General features: G+C 32.0%; 1 pseudogene across 3 annotated transcripts in view; it reads right to left on the reverse strand.

Moving 5' to 3' along the window:
- The window catches only part of LOC118183409 (glutamine-dependent NAD(+) synthetase pseudogene), a 124,423-nt pseudogene that overhangs the window by 72,828 nt on the left and 30,793 nt on the right, over positions 1-20,802 (reverse strand). The window contains exons 1-2 of one of the 3 annotated variants that reach the window (XR_015040942.1): positions 12,999-14,098; positions 11,462-11,947 (exon numbers count right to left, since the gene is read on the reverse strand). The exons of 1 other annotated variant lie outside the window; for it this stretch is intronic. The product of XR_015040942.1 is annotated as a glutamine-dependent NAD(+) synthetase pseudogene, transcript variant X4 (transcript). Of the gene's footprint in view, positions 1-11,461; positions 11,948-12,998; positions 14,099-20,802 lie in introns of those variants that run through there. One more of the 3 variants, XR_004757237.2, reaches the window with a different exon arrangement.

Below are 20,802 nucleotides of genomic sequence, written 5' to 3' on the forward strand. Positions count from 1 at the left end.
AAAAACGAATAATAAATTCTTTTTAGCTTTTCAAAATTTTTTTTTTTCGGCATGATGGCAGAAATTCATGTTATTTGTATTTCTGCTCAGATATTCCAGAAATGTGCATTTGTGTTTAGGCATTGGAGAAATTCATGTGTAATTTTGTTCAGACATTCCAGAAATAAGCTGGGAGTATAATTTTACTATGGAAATTAATTAATTACTATTTTACTTTACATTTAAACTAAAACATTCATTGTGTCTAATTAATGGCAGTTTTCTTATATTTATGATTTTACATTTTGTTGAGTTTTACGTTTAATTTCTGTAACAATTATACTGTCTTAAAAGTAAAATTCAAACTTACATATTATTAACATTTTAAATAAATGTCACATACGCGTCTAGTAAATGTACTGGGTCCGAACTCTTAATTTATGAATTGCGCCTGGCACAGTTTAAGAATTATTTTGTTTTTATCATTTTATTAGATCACGAGAATCTTCACATAATCGTTCTCATTGCCAATCGTGTAAATTGTTCTTAAAAATTAATAATAATCAATCTTTACGCTGCGTTAATGTTACCTTATATTTATTCACTTAAATACAAATTTCTATCTTTTTCTTTCGAGAGAGCGGTGAAGTAAATGTTTCTTTTTCTGCAAATTGTTCTTATCAAACAATTTAATTTAATCTGTGTCATTATTTGGTCAGACAAATACTTGCCGTGTGGTTAGGATGCTCTTTCAAGATAATACAGCAGACAGTTGAAGTTAATGAATTATACCCGAGAGGATATTAAGCTGAAAGATCAGATTTCTAAGATTTTCAAAGACTATGAATGTCTATCGGACGATGGAGCTCATGATGAAATAGAAAATATTCCTTGCCTCGTCAGCTGAAGAAACTGGCTATATAAATGCATATGGTTATTATAGAGACATCATTCTGCAGTAAAAGGATTTCTAGTATTTCTTCTACTATGACCTAATTTTTCAGAATGAAATTGCCATCCGTTCTGTTTAACATTTCATTTTAAGTTGCTAGGTACAAACAACACAAATATGTTTTATACGATATTTATCTCTTTCTTCATTGTTTTACATTTCCGTTGAATGAATCTATTAGATCCGCAACAACTCAAATTTCAAAGCCTAAATTTCGAAAATTTTAAGAGCAGTCAAATAGTGCTATATTGCCAGAGTCGTTGTTTTTTTACAATTTTCAACTACCTATTTATAGAATATTAAGCAGCTAATTTGTTTACAGCGATGTATTTGTCGTTCATATGTTTTTCAAAACCCTGAGAGTTCAAGGTTGGAAAAAAATTCCTTGTTAGACTAACATCTGACCAGGTCAGAAACTTAGACTTTTAAATTGAGAAGCTGTAGAAAGAAGAAGAAGAAAATAATATTATTCCTAGATCAAAATAACAATTTATATCAATATTACTATTTAAACTAAATAAAATCTCGCTTAATTTAAAATTAAAGGCCTGTATGCATTTCATCAAATATAGTGTACTTCTTTACATTAAAATATGTGTTTATTTGATATTATTAGCATCAGAGTGCTAATAATCTCGAAACTTATATCTTGCCCTCATCAATTTTGTGTCTTATGCCGGGAAGACATGAAAGTTGTTAGTGTCTCTGACTGCCATACCGAAGGACCCGAGTTTGAATCCCGGAGAAAAAGCATTTATGTAAACTGATTGCCTCTTCAAAGGAGGAAACTGTTGCTATTAGGTGCCTTCATAATAAAGTTGTAGAAGCATCAAAATTTTTTGAAGTAGGAAACACGTGAAAAATGAGCAGTGCCCTTACCTGGACTCGAACCCTGGACCTCTCGAATACGGGCCGAGTGTGCTGACCGTTGCACCACGAAAGCATGTTGATAGGAGAGAGAAAATACGTTATATACTCCACCTTTTTAAAGGGAGACTGGGGATTTAGGCCAAAGAGTCGTTAATTCATGGTGGTGAAGAGTTTAGTTCGGGAGCCAATGTAGAGTCATTAGGATTTTTCTAAAGCTGGAGATGCGAAAAATGTGCAATTCCCTCGCCAGGACGCGAACCTGGACCTCTCGAATACGCGCCGAGTGTGCTGTCGTTACACCACGAAGGGAGAAATTCTCCGTTCTAACAGGCGACTGGGGCTTTAGGGGACCTAATCGATAAGTCCTGCTGGTAAAGATTTTTCATTCACCGCCTTTTAGTTCCGGCGTCATTTTTTGATGCTGGAGAAGTCGAAAATGAGAAATGAGCTCCCCGGACTCGAACCTGGACCTCTCGAATACGCACTGAGTGTGCTAACCAATAAACCACAAATGCATGCAGAAAGGAGGGAGAAAATACCTTATAAAGTGATCACCGATTCCAGTCTTAGTAGTGGCTAGACCACCGCTACTGAAAAAAGAAACTTTTGTGCCAGATTCACTTTTCAAACCTAATGTTATCGGCATGTATTACTTAAATAAGTATTGAAGAATTTGTACGTAGTTTCTCGCATTGTGGGAAAAAGAAGGCATCTAGAACTACAAATTATTTAATACAAGTAATTATCCACCCCAGTATGTGCACCTCAAAGACATAGCTTTGAATTTTGTGCTTGTTTTTTATTTATTTCACATGTTGCACAAATTAAATTAATTTTTATTAAGGATCTGAGTGATTGGAAAGCGAGAAATGAAACACTGCTTAAAATAAAATATTTTTATCTCTAGGGCTTTAGATTGCTGCGATTCGGCAAAATGTAAGATATTTGTCTTTCAGTTTGAATCGTCGAAGCAATGTGTGGATTTGAAAATATTGCGTTGCAACAGTGGCAACACAGTATTATGTTGCCACAGTCAGAAATTAAATGCTTTTATTTCCCACACCCTAATATACTGCCATTCAGTAAAGATTAGGATATTTAATACTAAACCTGGAAGTTTACTAACTAACAAACTAAGCAATTTTTTTCTCGAAATTCAATTGCTGTAATTGTGCTAGCCCTCACGCGGCCAATTGTAAGAAATGCATTCAAGATACTATTAATTTCAAAAAGAAAACTCCCTAAGACTCTAAGGTTTTCCCAGTGGCAAGCCCCGAACTTTGAATTGAGCCACAGGGTACTCATAAATCTTCAGATGCTCATAAAACAACTTCTACCTGTCTTCAAATACGAAGGAGAGAAAATAATCTAAGGAAAATCGTATACTCTGAACAACCCTCAAAATTCTGCACCCAAGGACAAGGAAAACTCTCAAAAGCAACAGTTCAATTTCTAGTTCTGGTGTTTTTAGTGATTTTCTAACACTTTCTAGGGAAATAAATGACGTATGCCTCCATAATAAATTGACCACCGCTTCCGCTCTTAGTGGTGGCCAACGACTATAAAAGTCTAGAGCCCGTCGCTGTAAAAACATTCTGAATTTTTCCCTGGAAATCCCTTTACTAATAATCGTTGGAATAATTAATCCCCCAGTATGTATTTCCCCAGTGTTTCCCACATATTTTCGTAGTTATGTAAATAAGTTGTATTTTTGGGATTTGTTTTTATTTATTATTTTAGTATTTATAGTGTTTGGGTATGTAATTCCTTTCTAATATATTTTGGTTACGGTTGCTTTACTGGAATTCTTACTGCCTTCCATACTATACATTACCTGCCTAGTTCGTTCTCATTTATTCAGATAACAAGCTGACATCTTTTTCAGCAGCTCGGCAGAGGTTTTCTGTTTTCGAAAGGATAGGTATTACTGCAGATATTATTTAAATTTTTATTCAATTTTCTTACGTTGCTGCATCATTTGCATCACTAATAATTTCATTAGTGATATATTTGGAATTTCTCGATTGAGGTAAGTCCCAGGACACAAAACACAACGCATAGGAACAGGTAGTAAACTAAGTGATTTAAAGCAATAAAACACAACTCTTAACAGTACTTTTTTTAAATTTTTGTTATGATTGATTACAAAAAAAGCATTAAAATCATGAGATATCAAGTAAAAAATATTAAATCATTTTATAAATTACACTAGCTAGATTCATTACAATAATTGTAGGATTTATGCTTTTCTGTAATAACTGTTTTAAATGGCTGTTAGTGAAAACAGATAGGTTTTAAAGAAATAATATAATTAATACATATATATATATAACTTATAGCAACCCTTAACACTATATCGGAAATTCTAATGATATTGTTGCCTTCTACGGTCCGCGGATTTGGAGTGATTGATGACAACACTTGTTTAAAAGAAACAAAACACAATTTATTCCTCAGTATTACACAGGAGAGTTCCAAAAACACATTTACAGCCGCCGAATACGATAAATACGCTGAAACAATCAGTAATACAGCGTTCAGGCCACAAGGTTGAAGGCAGCTTCGAGGCAAATACTAAAGTACAGCTTCCGACTCGGTCGATCGCTCTTGCAGCTCAAGACTACTACTGAATTCAATGCACTGAAAGATATCCATGATGAACTGCTACTCCACGTACAGGCAGATATTATATAGCTATTGGCCTGCCTTCAAGAACATTCCGGCGCAAAACGGTAAGAATTCCTTCCAGATTGTTCTCGCTCCATTTATGGCATATCGCCCATTTTGTTGTCAAATGGGCGATTTCGCGCCAAATATGGCAATCCTTCATTTCCTTCCCATTTTCTGGGAACCCTAAATCCGCTTTGCGGGGACGCTATCTTGCGGCAGCTAGGCAATTCGTAACAATATGTTGTTTTTAAACATACTGTAATTTTCGTGATGAATTTTATGTGGCATAAGTTCGAAGATTGTGACATTTGTTAAAAGTGTTAAACACACAAAAAGTTATTAAATAATAAAAAGGAAAAAATCTGTAAGTTAACTAACTAAGAAAATTGAACATTCATCAGCTGAGTTGAGAAAAGGCTGAAAAAAATAGAAAATTGTACGCCAACGCTTCACACTCTATGGAAAATTCTAAATGTATGCTGCTTTCAAAATTTTGCGGTTTTCTATTGAATTGTACGTATATGGCGTAAAGGTTAAAGCGCTGCTTTATAAAAATGTTAGAAGTTTAAAAAACCTTAAGAAATAATTTGATTGAAGTTAAAATCTCAGCCATTATAGGTTTCCTTTCTTTTTTTTATCAAATAAAATTTTAATTTAATCACTTATTAATATTCACATTAGTGTAAAATTTCTTTAACTTAAAATGTTTAAAACTGCTTGAGTAAATCCAAATTTAACGTTTCGTTAAAAACTGGAGCTTAAATTTAGCCAGAACACACAGTAGCCTGAGTAAATTCGGCATATTTGAGGGAAATGAAATTTCCAAAAGAATCTGCCGGAACTCTAACTGAGATGAGTTTCAGCATTTTGTTGTGTAACTGAATTGCAATATCAGCAGAAAAGTCTGCTATTAATTCAGCACTGATCTAGCAGTTAATAAAACTAATACTGATGATTGGCAGAATTATGCCTTACGTTCTGCAGGTTTCTGCAGGTACTTGATAAATCTGAGTATTATGAAGAAAAAATCTCTTAATTAGGAATGCTCTGTCTTCCGAAAGATTATTTATGAGCTGTATTCATTCAGTTCGATAAGTTTTAAATATATTGCCACCAAAATCTAAAATCAATTTTATTTGTTCTCGAAAAATATTTTTCAAAAGCTTTTTTTCAATCAATTTTTTTCAATCTTTGGTATATCATAAATTTAGTCACAATTGATTTTCCTTTTTATTTCGTATTGTCTTTATTATACATTACTTCAATCTAATTTGTAATTTTTCTAATATCAATTAATTTACAGAAAATATTTTTCTTTCTCACATTTTTTAACTTCAATTATTTTTTTATTAATAATTTATTCACTTTACTTTGGGTTTCGATATTGTTGAAAGTGATAGGTAGTAGAAAACGTGCTTGCTTACCAACGAAGCCTCTTGTTGTAAGTAAAAGATAAGTTTTGATGGCTGCTTTCCTTGAGGTTTGCGAAAACGATGAACAGGGCATATCAGCCTACGAGATGTGAGAATAAATATATGATGAATAACAGTTGATTGACTTATGTGACTTCTGCGTTCTGACAATACAGTCTACTTGGCAAATTCATTTAGATCAGCAGGTATTTGGCTGAAGCTCCATCTGATACTTTATATAAATGCTTTCTCGAACTCTATGCTCAATTCTTGTTCGCATTATAGTCTTCAACAGCTATATTTCATGTTAAGATTCCGTACATCACAACGCCGCACAGCCCTGGAGAGAATCAAGGCTACTGGCCACGTCGGATAACCAGGACGACACACACCCCGGAAAGGCACGCCCGGAGGATACACATTTCTTGGAGCCTATTCAAGGGGAAAATCTTAAATAGCATTTATGCATTGTAAATAAGACTGAACAATGCGTAAATGTCCTATTTTCTTATTTATCTAAAAATCGGTAATTTTGTTTGTTTATTTATTTACTACAGTTCTAATGTTGAAGAATTTTCATGCCATTTTTCTTTAAAGATAATATGAAAGGCAGGTACAATTTTCTCAATCAATAATTCTCGATCTTCTCCTACCTTTCATATTCAATTCGCTTTATCCGATATGAAATGTAAATATAAAGAATTTTGCCTTGAAAAGTCCTTCATTAATTGGTAGCCTTAATCAGCTAACCAACCAATAATTTCAGTACTTAGCGCGTTTTTCCCAACTTATCTGATAGGTTAAATTAGCTTAAAGTAAAATAATGATTAGTTTAAGATGCACGTACACGAAACAACAATTCACATCGCACAGCTATATCAGCCATTAACTGAAACATAAGCTTGAAGAACTTCCAAAATTATAAATCACATTATTTTGCCTTACTTCTTAGGTGTAACAGCAAATCCCCTCTGGCAGGCTCTTACGTTTTCCAGAATCCGCAACAGAAATTTCATAAAATCTACAAATGAAGCGGGACCGCTGACTTCTTTGTTTCAACTGTTTGGCAATTCTGGCAATGATAATTGTAGATAATGATGAAATATTGGTAAATTTATAATTTTCTTTAAAGTTTAGTTTTTAAATTAAAAATTTTCAGTACGTAATCAGCTTTCAACGTTATGCATGGATGTTTTCACTTTGCCTTGATCGCAAATCAGGATTGAAGTCAGTCATCCTTGTTCGTAAATTTAACTCGTTAAAAAGTCATAACCAATTGTTTTGAACAATTCAGATACTTTAAGATGTAATTACAGTGTTCTTGATCTTACAGTTAGTTATTCGTATTTGCTGCTTTGTTTTCAGCAATCCTTCTTTAGAAGATTTACTATGCAATAGCTTTGCAAATCGCATAGCTTGCACTCATTTTGCTTCTCAGAATTTTCCATAAAAAGTGCAGAACAAAACTGTTCATTCAGATTATCAATATCAGAAACTTCAAAAACGTTAAATTTCATTTATTAGTTTTTCCTTAAGGAAAGATGAACGTATCCTAGAACTCACGAAACATAGTTGAATAATTTAAGAACAATTATTATTTTAACTTTTCTCACGAAAAAAAACATCTAGCGCCGTTTAACTTACTTTGTAAAGTCTTACAAATGTTTAATAATAGGTTAAAATATCTAAGCTACAGATATGTGCTCAAATGCAAACAAAATTACAACACGGCCTAAAATTTCACACAGTTTTACCATTTACGTCTGCACTGAAAAATATCTGAACCCGTTCTAGTAGGTATTAAGTACCTATGTCTATTCTAATCAGGAAAGTATTTGAAATAGAAATATGTTTAAAGCCATTCTGAAAGAGTTCTAGTAACATTTATACGTGGCTGAGTATCTTTGGCACACATGTTTGCATGTTTCTGAATCTCTTCCAAAAGGAATTAATTAAGAGAATTCATATGGATTTGAAACTATTCCGAACGGAATATCTGGATGTCGTACCTAACTGAATAAATGCGACATAAATATTCAAATAAGCCTGAATACGGAAGAGGTTAAATATCCTGAAAATACAGAATAGCGGAATTGTTATAGAGTAAAGCCTGAATACATTTGAATTTAGAGTAAGAGAATTAAATAATTACTAGAAATTATCCTGCCGGATATCTTTGGTCTAAATGTCATAACTCAATTAATTTCGTCATCATTAACATACGAAAATCCAAATCCTCTTTCCTGCGCGTAATTTTATTTTCAGATACATTGAAATTAAATATGTGTATTGATATATTATGTCTTAATAGAATAGATAAGTTTGTTTCGAATTCCTGGCACAGTAGCAGTTATTGATCAGTTATGAATCCGTTTAAGATCCGCTCATACCTTTTATATGTTACATTTTTGTTACATTTATTTTTGAAGAATATTGTTGAAGTTTAATATTTAGATTGTAAGAATTAACAAAATTAAAATATTTCGTTTTTTCAGTAAATGTGTCATTAAAGTAAAAAGAGTAAACATTTTTTCAAGGAAATTGAATGTTATGAATTTTTTAATAAAAATTCTCTAATAAATGAATTTTATAGTACGCGAATTGGCAAACGATGTAATGATGGTCTATCTAATTATATTTCTCAATTCTCTTAGCCGAAGTGATTAGCAATAAAAGCTATTACTAACTTGTTGATGAATTTTCTTTGCCTTCAGGGCTGACTGCAAATGTTAATGTCTTGGTCTTTTAAATTTTACTGCTAATCAACTTTCTTCTAACTATTATTTAAAAAATAATCAAATAATCTTTTTTGGGGGGTGAGGAAAGGAAGGCATTTTGCTTAGATCCCATTGGATGGTTTATTATTGAATGGAGTTTATTATCCGAATCTCCCATTGGATGGTTTATTATCCGAAATTTCAGCGATGTTAGAGACCAAACTTCAGATTTTTGGACGTGGATGCTACTCGTCTCAGTAATTATTCAATGATGCAACATTTATATGCTTTAAGAAGATGGGAAAACAGATGTTACATGTATTTACGCCTCCTATGCAAATGTTGTGAGGTTACTTTTTATCCCCACCACTCCTTAATTAACTAACCAGTAGCAAATAATAATTTATTCAAGCATACTAAGTACAAATAATATGATATATGGCTCCCATGGAATGTTTTATTTGATGAACATGCCGCACAGCGTAAGTAATTTACCACTCGGAAAAGTATCGCCGATTTTGAAATTTTGTTTTTAGATCAGAAACAGTATTTACCATAAAGAGTGCTCGAATGTGTAATACAGTATTTTTCAAGAAATGTTTCCTGAATGATCCTGCATGTTCTTTTGCAAGCTATTATTTCAGGGACACCTATTTAAAACACATTGGCAAAGAAATAACCCCATGTTAAAAGCCTGGGAAGTATAGCTTCAAAATCACACGGTACAAGAGATCGGGTTATCATTTAGTCATTCTGTGGATAAACGGTGGTAACATTACTTTTACTGTTATAAGAATAGCATGAAAGCTGTTACACTAGCCATGAGGAAATATTTCGAGTCCTAATCTTGAACAAAGTATTGTCTATTCATGCATCACTTTTGCTGCAATTTCAGTACGCCGCATGTGATGTTAATTTAGATCATAAAAGGACACGATCTACACATAACTGTGATCATCCAAATAAACAGTATCATGAAACACACCAGGTAATTAAGTAATTAGGAAAGCAGGGAATCTGCTAAACGACATTTGAAGATTCTGAAGACCACTTTCTTCGGTATTACTATTGATTGCTGCATTAAAATATGTCTAACTTCATGTTTTCAAAGAATGTACAGGGACAACATAAAGTTAACTTGCTTTCCAGCATGAAACTTTAATATTACATTTTAAATTTTATTTCAGGAACATCTCTTTGAAGCTGCTGCTGGATACTAGTGTGGTAAGGGAAAAAAGTTAATAATTCCTTTCCGAAGAACTGATCTCATAACAGAACATTCATGAACTATCCTTAGTACCCTTTTATGTCATTTTAAAATAATGAATGTTTCAAGTTGATTCAATTTTTTGTCTTTTACTGTTAAGTGATGAAATGGAAATTATTATCAAGTTTTCGTTGGTATTCTTTGCATATGGGCTCAATGTGGATATATGAAGTTGCGGAGTTGCATAGCAGTTTTATTGAAAGGTATATCATCAATGTTTTCATCCAGCTTTAATATTAACTAGCTTTGGATTATGTTCGAATAAATCTTCTCTGTGAGAAAGAGATGTTTGCCGCATTGGCAAATCTTGAGTATTTATAAACTATGTGAAAAAGTCTTTAATGAGTTTAATTTTAACTTCATGTTAATGAAAGTTTGAATCGGTTGTGTAATTTATTTATCGTGAATTTTTGAAAAGATTTTTTAAATTAATTGTCAATAAATCTATATTTCTCCATGTCGACGGTTTTCAGACCTAACCCCAAGTAGCACGGCAACGTCGTTGGTCGCGGATGTCGTTGCAAAAACGTTGCAATATGTCATATTTAAGACGCCCAGAGATATCCGCGACACTCCACTGTTTTGCAACCGTTGCAAGGACGTGTTTACTACGTCTTTGCAAATAAGGTTTATGTTGAATAGACGTCGTTATTGTGTCTTTATCACGTTATATTTTGGTTGTGAAAGCATCGTATCACGAAATCGTAACGACGCCTAAATGTTCGCAGAACTCAACCTTTTTCCAACAGTTGTCTAAACGTCGTTATTATGTCCTTGTGTTACATATTGGTTTATGCAGAAAAATAAGCTTAATCTCTACATATTAAAAGAAAGAATCTGTCTGTGTGTCTTTCGTTCGCGCTGCGCGTAAGTTAATAGACCCACGGCTACGAATTTGGTACATAGGTGCATCTAGACAAGAGCCAGTGTACCTCGAAGCGATATTTTCGAAATTCGAATTAGATTTTTTATTTTATTTTTTTTTTTTTTTTTATTTTTGGTTTTGTGACGAAATCGCGTCATTTTGAGACACAATGGGCTGTAGGAAAGCGAGATTTTATTCTACACACTACATTTTCACATCGTCCTGAAACGTAGGCACTTAGCTACTCTACGAAGTTAAAATAATTTCGTGTTTTAATAAATCGATTAAATACGAATTTATTTATCAAAGGAAGCTTAACACCTTTTCAACGGGATTTTTTCTAAAAAAGTTTATTTTTCTTTAATTTTTGGACACGTGAAACTTTAATCCTTGCGACTACTTTTACAGAACAAATTTTGGAAAAATGATAATATTTTGTATTTTTAAAAAAAAATTTTAAATGAAGCTTCCGAGTACACTTCTCACATCTTTCAAAATGTGATTTTGGCAACAATTTTCCTGTCTTATTGTTGTTTATAGATTTTTGATGAAATCGCATCATTTTTTTAATAGTCTCATTCTTTTAGAAATATGGGTTTAGCAGCAATTTTTCGTCGTATTTCTTATGTCACTGTTTATAAGAGATTGACATATTTCATTGTCATTTATATCTGTGGTTTGAAGGTGGCAGAGTGGAAAGCATGATGACGCAATTTAGCACAACATATCTTGAAAAATCACAATCTTTATTTTTTCCATGCATATCAAATCATCCTTTTTCATATAAGATATTTCTTAATAATATTTGAATACATAAATTTCAGTTTGAATTAAAACGTTATCGTAAGCAGAAGCACGATTTATAAGCGTCTTGCCAGCAGGAAAGCTATTTGGCAAAAAGGGAAAGGTTATAGTACTTTCATAGCAAGAAGGCTGAAGTTTCAGTTCACACTTTTGGTTTAGATGCAATTTGATTGGACGAGAGGCATCTGCATTAAAACGTTACATAAGATAGAAAAGTCTGGAACCTGTGAGAAGAGATGAATTTAGGGGCAGATTACCAAATTTAGAATGTTAATTTTGAGGTCGTCAATTATTTTTTTTTTGAAACAGCTATCATATTTTGTTACTTACATATCCCCTCCTTCAAAAGAAAAGTTGGGTGAGCAGGATGGAAGAACAAGCATTACAGCAGCAAATGTGAAAGATATCATTCTGAAATACAAACATATTAACTTTTAAACAAAAAATTATTGTCATAAAATTTTGACCGATATTTTGATTCAATTTTGACATTTGACTGAATGTCATAAAATTTTGAATTGAATTATGAATCTTAGCACTATATTATTTTTAAACAATAGCATATTTTAGAATTCTGAGGTAAGAATGTCAATGAAATTTTGTAAAGTTCTTGATAGTTCCACATGGTAAAAGTTCAAATTTTTTTTCACAAACTAAATGTTCAAATAAAATTTTGCTGCTGAAAATATTTCTATTATATTACAAATTAAGATGCCAACTTTCATATTATTTAATTATGTTTTTTATGGAAAGTATTTTAATATATAAAAATTTTGTAAAACATCATTCATAAACACAATTGTAAATTTTTCACTATTATTAAGACATTTAAAATTTACTTATTCTTTACAAAACTTGAAGACTCCACAACTTTATCTAAATACTACCATTTCCACACAACTTTATCTAAATACTACCATTTCCATCATATTGGTTTATCAGTTGAGCAGACTGGTGTTTAATAATCTTTACCAGTGGCCAAAAGATTTGCCAAATTAGCAGTTACTGTAGAAAAGGCCTCCGTTCCTTCTGTAGAGGCAACTGGCCTTTTCCGAACTGCTGTCATTCCATATGAATATTAAAAACACACTCCATTATATGAAAAAATAAAAATATTTAGATTAAAAAAATGTATTTTTTTCATAAGGTGAGAGCCTCCAATGTTTATCATAAAAACATTAAAGAAATTCCTAGAATTTAAAATTTTCAAACAATAATTTCATTCTTAAAATACAGTAAAAATTCAAAAAAAAAATTAAACAATAGTACAAAAATATTATTCGCATTAGAAACCTTCCCTAGTATAACATGCCTAATTTTTTCCAAATTCAATAATTTCTTTTTCCCAATTCAGAAATACAAAACTACATTTTAAATAAATCATAATATTTTTGAATTATTAACATTGATCTTAAAATGACTTAAGCAAAACTTTATCATCAATAAATCATAATATACTAACCCACAAACGCAACGTTTTTTCTTCTTATTTTTTTTTAAACGTAATTTACTCATTTTGGAGCTTAATACCACTTCATTATCACATTAATAACTTCTCATAATATTACATTCTTTAGAGCACTGAAACACGCAAAATATGCACAAAACACTCTTTCCCTCTTGAGGTTGCTATCTTAAAGCACTTAGGATGTTTTTCTTTTTACGCGATGATCGGAAATGCATAACATCACGAATATTCGAAGCGAGCAAGAAACATTAACCATACTTCACTACGCTGCGGCGTTGACCTTGATTCAATACACTTTTCACTTTTGAACTCACAGATACTTGATGATTTCAAAGCACTTTTTGAATATGCGTTAAATCACACACCGAAAACGAATTTGGTGATTCACTGGAAGTTTGGGGCAGCAGAGTTCGAAGAACATTGGGGAAATTTGCACCAGATTAATCCTGTCTTGACTTTTTATAAATATGTGATGATTTCAAAATGCGTAGATGAAAGCTGTGGAACTCTCAACAGCTTATACTGCGTAGATGACAGAGAAGACTGTAGTGGCTTGATTGGGAATTCAGATGACTAGTTACCTTTTTTATTTTTTACATTCGCTAAACGATAAATAAACTGCACTGAAGTTCCACGCCTGTAGGGTCGAAAATCGTCTGCGCCATATTATTGTAATGAAACTGTGGTTTGAAGGTGGCAGAGAGGAAAGCATGATGACGCAATTAAGCACAACATATCTTGAAAAATCACAATCTTTATTTTTTCCATGCATATCAAATCATCCTTTTTCATATAAGATATTTCTTAATAATATTTGAATACATAAATTGCAGTTTGAATTAGAACGTTATCATAAGCAGCAGCAGCATGGTTTATAAGCGTCTTGCCAGCAGGAAAGCTAATCGGTAAAAAGAGAAATTTATAGTACTTTCATAGCAAGAAGGCTGAAGTTTCAGTTCACAGTTTTGGTTTAGATGTAATTTGATTGGACGAGAGGCATCTGCATTAAAACGTTACATAAGATAGAAAAGTCTGGAACCTGTGAGAAGAGATGAATTTAGGGGCAGATTACCAAATTTAGAATGTTAAATTTGAGGTCGTCAATTATTTTTTTGAAACAGCTATCATATTTTGTTATATCTTACATATATATGATACATTTTTTTGATTTTTTTTTTGATAAAGTTATTCTACAGAGTAAAATTCTGCGCAGAATTATATGTTTTTTGACCTGCTTTCATGTTATTTATTGCTTATTTTACTGTTTGTAAGATATTGAAAAGTTTTGCATGATTTTTTTTCTTCAATGTAAAGTTGGTTAATTTTTTAGTTAGGATAATTAATATTTGTATTAAGGGATATAGTTTATTTCGTTATAATTTCTTTCTCTTGAAAATATACGATAAAATATCATTAATTACACTTTGCTTTTCAGAATTTTTTGTTTTTTGTATTTATCGACAAAACTTTACCTTTATGTTATTTATGTTATTTAATTAAACTTTACTTTTATGTTATTTAATTAAACTTTACTTTTATGTTATTTAATTAAACTTTACTTTTATGTTATTTATTGCTCATTTCACTGTTTTTAAGATATTGAAAAGTTTTGAGTGACTTTTTTTAGGGAAGTTGGTTAATTTTTTATTAGGATAATTAATATTTTTATTAAGGGATATTGCTTATTTCATTGTAATTTTGTTATACGTAATAACTTTTTTGTATGAAGTTGTTCTGCAGAGCAAAATTCTACGCAGTTTTTTAATTTAACGTTTGGTGTTCCCTTCAGCCATTTTTCTGGTACATTTAAAAGCCAGACGAAGGCTGGCAGTGAAGCTGCTAGTAATTAATATATTTTTCGTCTTTTTTAAAATTTTGTATCCCTTGTATTTATCTAAATTTTAAATATTTTATCATTTCCTGAAAACCAGAAGATAATGTCATTTTTTCTCGTTAAACTAAATAAGCATAATTAATAATGGCTTTAATTATTTTCAGAGCTTTAAACTATATTTTTTGAATAACTTAAATTCTAAGTTACGATTATTTAAGATTTCATCATTTTTTCCCCTTAAGTGAGAGTAATTATGAAAGTGGTTAATATAAATATATAAGAAAGACTGAATTTGTTTATTATGACATAGACGCAGACCTTTAATACATTTCTTTATATCATTCAAATAAATTAGATTATGCGGACTAGTCCTATTTTCACGAAGAATTGTTATCCCAAATATCGTCATATATGATCACATTGGTGAGAGTAGGTTGCTGATGTTACATTAATAAACATAATGTAATACTATTATGCTATTTTTTTTTTTTTTTTTTAGTTTTGAAACTTGATTAAATTTAATTTAAAGAAGAAATATTTGCTGGTGTTATAAAGCAAATTGAAATTAGGAATCGGGGTATTAATTAAAGTAATGAGCATAGCTTTGATTAAAGCAGCATTTTATAAAGTAATACATTTTGTGCAAAGTTTTTTAAAATATATTCATATTTCAAAGCAAAGAAGTTTTATTCAAGTATTTACTAAATTCATTATTTTGAACTTAATTATTGTGTTGATAATTCCTTAAATTTAATGGGATATTAATAAAACTGTATTGACGTTATAAGGTGTTTCCTCCCTCCTTTCTGCATGCCTTCGTGGTATAACGGTAGCACACACGGCGCGTATTCCAGAGGTCCAGGTTCGAGTCCCGGAGAGGGCACTGTCCATTCTTCACATCCCCTGCTTTAACAAAAATTACCTAATGACTCTTCAGTGGCGCTCAAACTAAAAGGTGGATGATGATTCTTTACCCCTATGATTTGTCAACTGGATCCCCTTATCCCCTGTCGCCCGTTAAAAGGGGGGTACATAAGGCATTTTCTTCCTCCTTTCTGCATGCCTTCGTGGTATAACGGCAGCACACTCAACGCGTATTCGAGAGGTCAAGTTTCGAGTCCCGGCGAGGACATTGCTCATTTTTCACGTCTCCCGCATTAAAAAATCCTAATGAATATAATGTTTTCAATTTTTGATAACACAAAAAATGTGGGTTTTGTATTGAAACAGAAAATACCAAATTCGGCGTTAAGAGAATTTTCTATGCGGAGGCACTGAAGGTTTTAAGACCACACTACTCTGATTGATTTTTGAATTTTATTAAAATATTACGTAGGATGCAGTACTTATCTAAGAAACCTGCAAATGTCGAAATTATTACTGAAAATCACTAATTGAAATTAGTATAAATCATAGCACATATTTGACAAACTTATTCATGATATACGCATTATACACATTATATGACATACTCAATATGCACATTTATAAGCGTAAATATGCCTTAATTTCAGAAAAAATACCTACGATATGTATTCAGCCTAATAAACATTAATATCTGAGACCATTACCCTTAAGGCATTCCAAGTATAAAATCTTATTGTTTTTTATTTACGTTTGAAAGCATGTCATTTCAAAAACAATGTCATTTTCTAATGCACAGAAGACTTAACGTTTAGAAATTTTACAACCTGAATAAGAGTTGTTTTTAAGCTATATCAATATTTTCCCAACATTTTGACATTTTTTAATTAACTATAATTTCGGTTATTTTTATGTCTTTTTTGCTTTGAGAAAGCAAATAATCTTACAAAGAGTCTCTCTTTTTTTATGTTTACACGTTTGTTGATTTTTTTCATAAAACAAATTATTTAAGTATTTTCACAGAGATAGTGAGTTATAACAGATAAACACAGACCTAAAATGTACGAGGGTATAAATTTGCTTTTTTTTCCTTTCTATGTGAAATGTACCTTCTGATCATTTTCATTTCATTTCGATTATGCTCCAGCAGCATCTATTTGAATTTATTAACCATGAGTTAAGAAAGGTAGCCTTTAAAAATAAAACTTTAGAGAGCAAGATTTCTCAATTACGCCCCTTAAATTCCATTGAAGAAAGCCATTACCTTTCTCTCTGTTATAATCTGTGCAGTTCAATTTGGGTCAAAGAGGCATGAGTTTTTTGTTGATAGAGAGTAAAACCTCACCATCTCATGAAAATGAAAGCAGAAATAAATCTGACTTTAGTGAAGCGGCAAATGATATTTCAATTTATTCTGGAATTATGAATGGATATTGTTCTGTATTAAAAAAGAGGTGCTCGTAAACGTCATTGTGCATTCAACTAGAAAATCTTTCTTTCGAATTTCTTACTTATGTATTGGTACGTATTTCCCTATAATTTTCCCTTCATTACTACCCTGGCGAAAATCCGTCATATTTCTAAGTCGGGAAGACGAGCTCCAAACGTAAAAAAGGAAAAACAGAATCAGGCGAGCTACTTTTATTACGGGGTCTTCAAAAAAATAGGATCCGGAGATTGCTTTGCCGTATTTTAAGCGACAGATATGAATTCGGTACTTGCATTACCTACTTACTTTATTTTGCCTTGCATTTCAATGTATGCTGAAGAAATAGAAAGCTCTCCTGTAAAGAATGGAAAAGAAGACTTGGAAAATTTCTTGATCGAAATTGCGATATTATTATTATTTTTTCTAGGTAGTGTTTGTTGTTCATATTCCTTTATTATTATCATTTCTTTTCCTTTTTAGGGGTAAGCTTCCAAAGCAGAGATTTTTTGAATATATGTAGACTTGCACGAGGAATATGAATACGAATGCATTTCTGCGAATTGCATTTCAGAATATTCGAAAGGAGATAAAAAAAAATCAGAAGGTCTTGAACATATGAAAGATCTCCTGTAAATAAGATGTCTGAAATGTATTTTTATCATATATATCTTGTCGAATGCCTCACTAAGTAGATAAAAAGGACTTTCTCAAAATCCGCTTGGGCTATTTGTATAGGAATATAAAGACAGCAGCGAATACAGAATAGATTGAACAGATTGAAAATACAAAATTCTAGCTCCGATAGTCTAGCCTAACTACTAGTCCAGCTACGATTGTTTAAAAATTAATTTTTAGAACAATAAGATGAAGATTCATTATTGATCATTAATTAAACCATAATATTTATCAACATAAAATTAACAAATTCTACAGTTATTAAAAAAATTTCCTCTACACCAATGGTTCCAAAACTGCTGATCCGCTTCATGGATGAAATCCAGCTAAACAAGTGATTTATGAAATTCGATATGGATATGGAAGAAACGATATGGAAGGCACGTGGAGTGCTAGAGAAATCAGCTGCCTGAATATATAAAACGAAATAAATCACACGCATTATGCAACCTAAATTTAATTCCTGTACGGATCTTGAGTCGAGAGGTTCGTGTTTCGGGTCCCCGCGAGGGCGTAGCTCATTTTTCATCTCTCCTGCTTCGAAAGTACCCAATGTCTCTACAAGCGAATTTTTGTTGCACAAGTTTGGAACGACGTTACTACGTTAAGTGTTAATTAGTCGATGAAAAAAACGTATTCCTGGTATCGGAAAGCTGAAATGTTTTGCAGATCAAAATCAAAGAGCTTCTAGCAGTACTGTAAATATTTATGTTTAGGGCTATTAATATCTTATTAGCCCGAATCTAACGGGACGCAAAAATTTTTCAGATAGTTATTCAGAAAAATATCAATCCGAATTTAAATGTTTCATAAAATAATTCAAATAAAATAAAATTCAAACAGATAAGTATTTTTTAATGCTAAGTAATAACACAGGTTACATTCATATCAATAAAATAAAGTAACGTAAAACAATATTAGATATTATTAGGGAAGTAACAAGAAGAAAAATAAAAAAAAGCAAATGTTAATTCAGAATCTGACCTGTTTTCAAAATCAGAACTCTTTGATGTCGCATCGATATCGTCAGTATGCTCGTTCACGCTCTCAGACAAAAAAACACAAAAGACCCATCTAAATTAATGGAAATGCTACATTTTTTGAAACCTTCAACTGTCGTTTCAGGTCCGATATTCTGCCAAGTAGTATAAAAATAAAATTCGCCTTACGTTGTTCGTTTAACACCTTTTAAACTGTAGATTACGTTTTATTGCATTATTTGTAGTTTTCAAACCCTTTTATGGAAACTAACCCTTTGCTTATGCAAGCACGAATTAGAACAAGTTTGAGAAATTTATAGAGAATTAGAGGAAATAATTGTGACTAAGGCACTTTTGTGACCAAGGAGAAGGTTTTCGTTAATTCATCATTAGTTCATGAAACAAATATCAGATAATATTGAGTAAATATGCCGAGAAAGAAAAATATAGTAATTTTGGAAAATGTATTAAGTATAATGACAAAGACAAATGCAAATCACTTAGCACGACGAATCTTACAAACTTTACCATTGACATTTTTCTAGTAATGAATAGGATCTTAAGATATACTTAGAACTTTCAATTTTTACTAAAAGAGACATTTATGTACTAGGCCCACCAGAAACGGAGCGGTAGTCGATGAATACTGGTAGTTCGGTGCGAGGTTCGAATCCCGCGTATTGGCCGGCTGCAGGGGCGTTTTCGTGGTTTTCTCCGTGGGTAACGTGTATGCGAACCAGTTTCCCTTAGATAGTCCTACACGAAAGCAGATAGCCCTTGAAGCTTTGCCGTAAACATATAAACTAAACAAAACCAAACTATTTTCATGAATTGATTCCCAAATGTAGTCTTTTATTATATTTTTGTTCTATAGTCCTTTAAAGCGTAACATGTCTTGATAGAAGTGCTTGCCTCTCTGCCTTCCTTTTTTCTTTCAAATACCTATGCGCACTTTCTCCGAATTTCGAAATATTTTCGAGGATATGCATTTTAAAAATAGTATTTTACTGTTTGCTATGTTGTCTTTTGACTGTTTTGTATTAACTAGTTTCTCCAGAAATTTCTCTTATTTTACTTTTGTGACTATTCCGGCAGTCAGAGCGAAGGCCAGAGTAGAACTATTCGCATTAGCTAGAGGCTTCGCCTTCCAAAAGATCTTCAAATCATGAATTAATTTTAAAAAAATTATAAGCAAATCCTGAATCTTAAAATAAGTGACCCTTGAAATCCTGATCGAGCTGAGACCCTCCTTGCCATAAATCTCCTGAAATCACGAGCCATAGCAACATAGCTATATTGAGCCTTATTTATTGGCTTTAGCAAGTCTCTTGAAACGTCCCTTGCAACACATGAGCTTGTATATCAGATGTATTACGCAGATTTAATATCTTAGTAACTTTTCTATATTAATTGCTCAAGGATATTACATATACAGCTTTAACAAGTTTTAAAGCAGCTCGGATCGTACAAAATATTTAAGCCCGTCTAAATTTGAAGCACTGACAATAGTTTATCTGAGCAAATAGCTATTATTGTCACTTTATACCAAAAATCTGCAAAGAATTCTTCTACTGTAGCCAGTTGTTTCTATAGTAGTATTTCTTGGTTTGTTTACAATGACAAAGCTTGTAAGAGGATGTTTGAAATTAGATGCTTCAGTAAGCAGCCTGGCATACTGATCATATTTCAAAACGCGTTGAGGAGTCCTCCGGCAGACAAACAACGAAACAAATTTCTTAAGTATCACACTTATTGCCCAAGTCTCTATGTAATTGTCCACTCATAATTAAATGAGAATTCCATCTTTGTACTTAAAATCTGCAACACCTCTCATAAATATCTGAATTAGCATGTGGGCGAAGGTATACACATCTGCAATAGATCGGGCCTTAGTGATACATGATGTGAATCGACTGCGCTGCTATAGTAATGAAGTATTAGAAAGAGGATATTTAGTCGCTCCATTAAACTAAAGGTCAAATTTAAAATCGTAAACATTTTTTTTTCGTTCATTTT

This window comes from Stegodyphus dumicola, chromosome 1 (assembly GCF_044657685.1).
Source record: "Stegodyphus dumicola isolate Sdum_Otavi_A_Nest chromosome 1, ASM4465768v1".
NCBI classification, from domain to species: Eukaryota; Metazoa; Arthropoda; class Arachnida; order Araneae; family Eresidae; genus Stegodyphus; species Stegodyphus dumicola.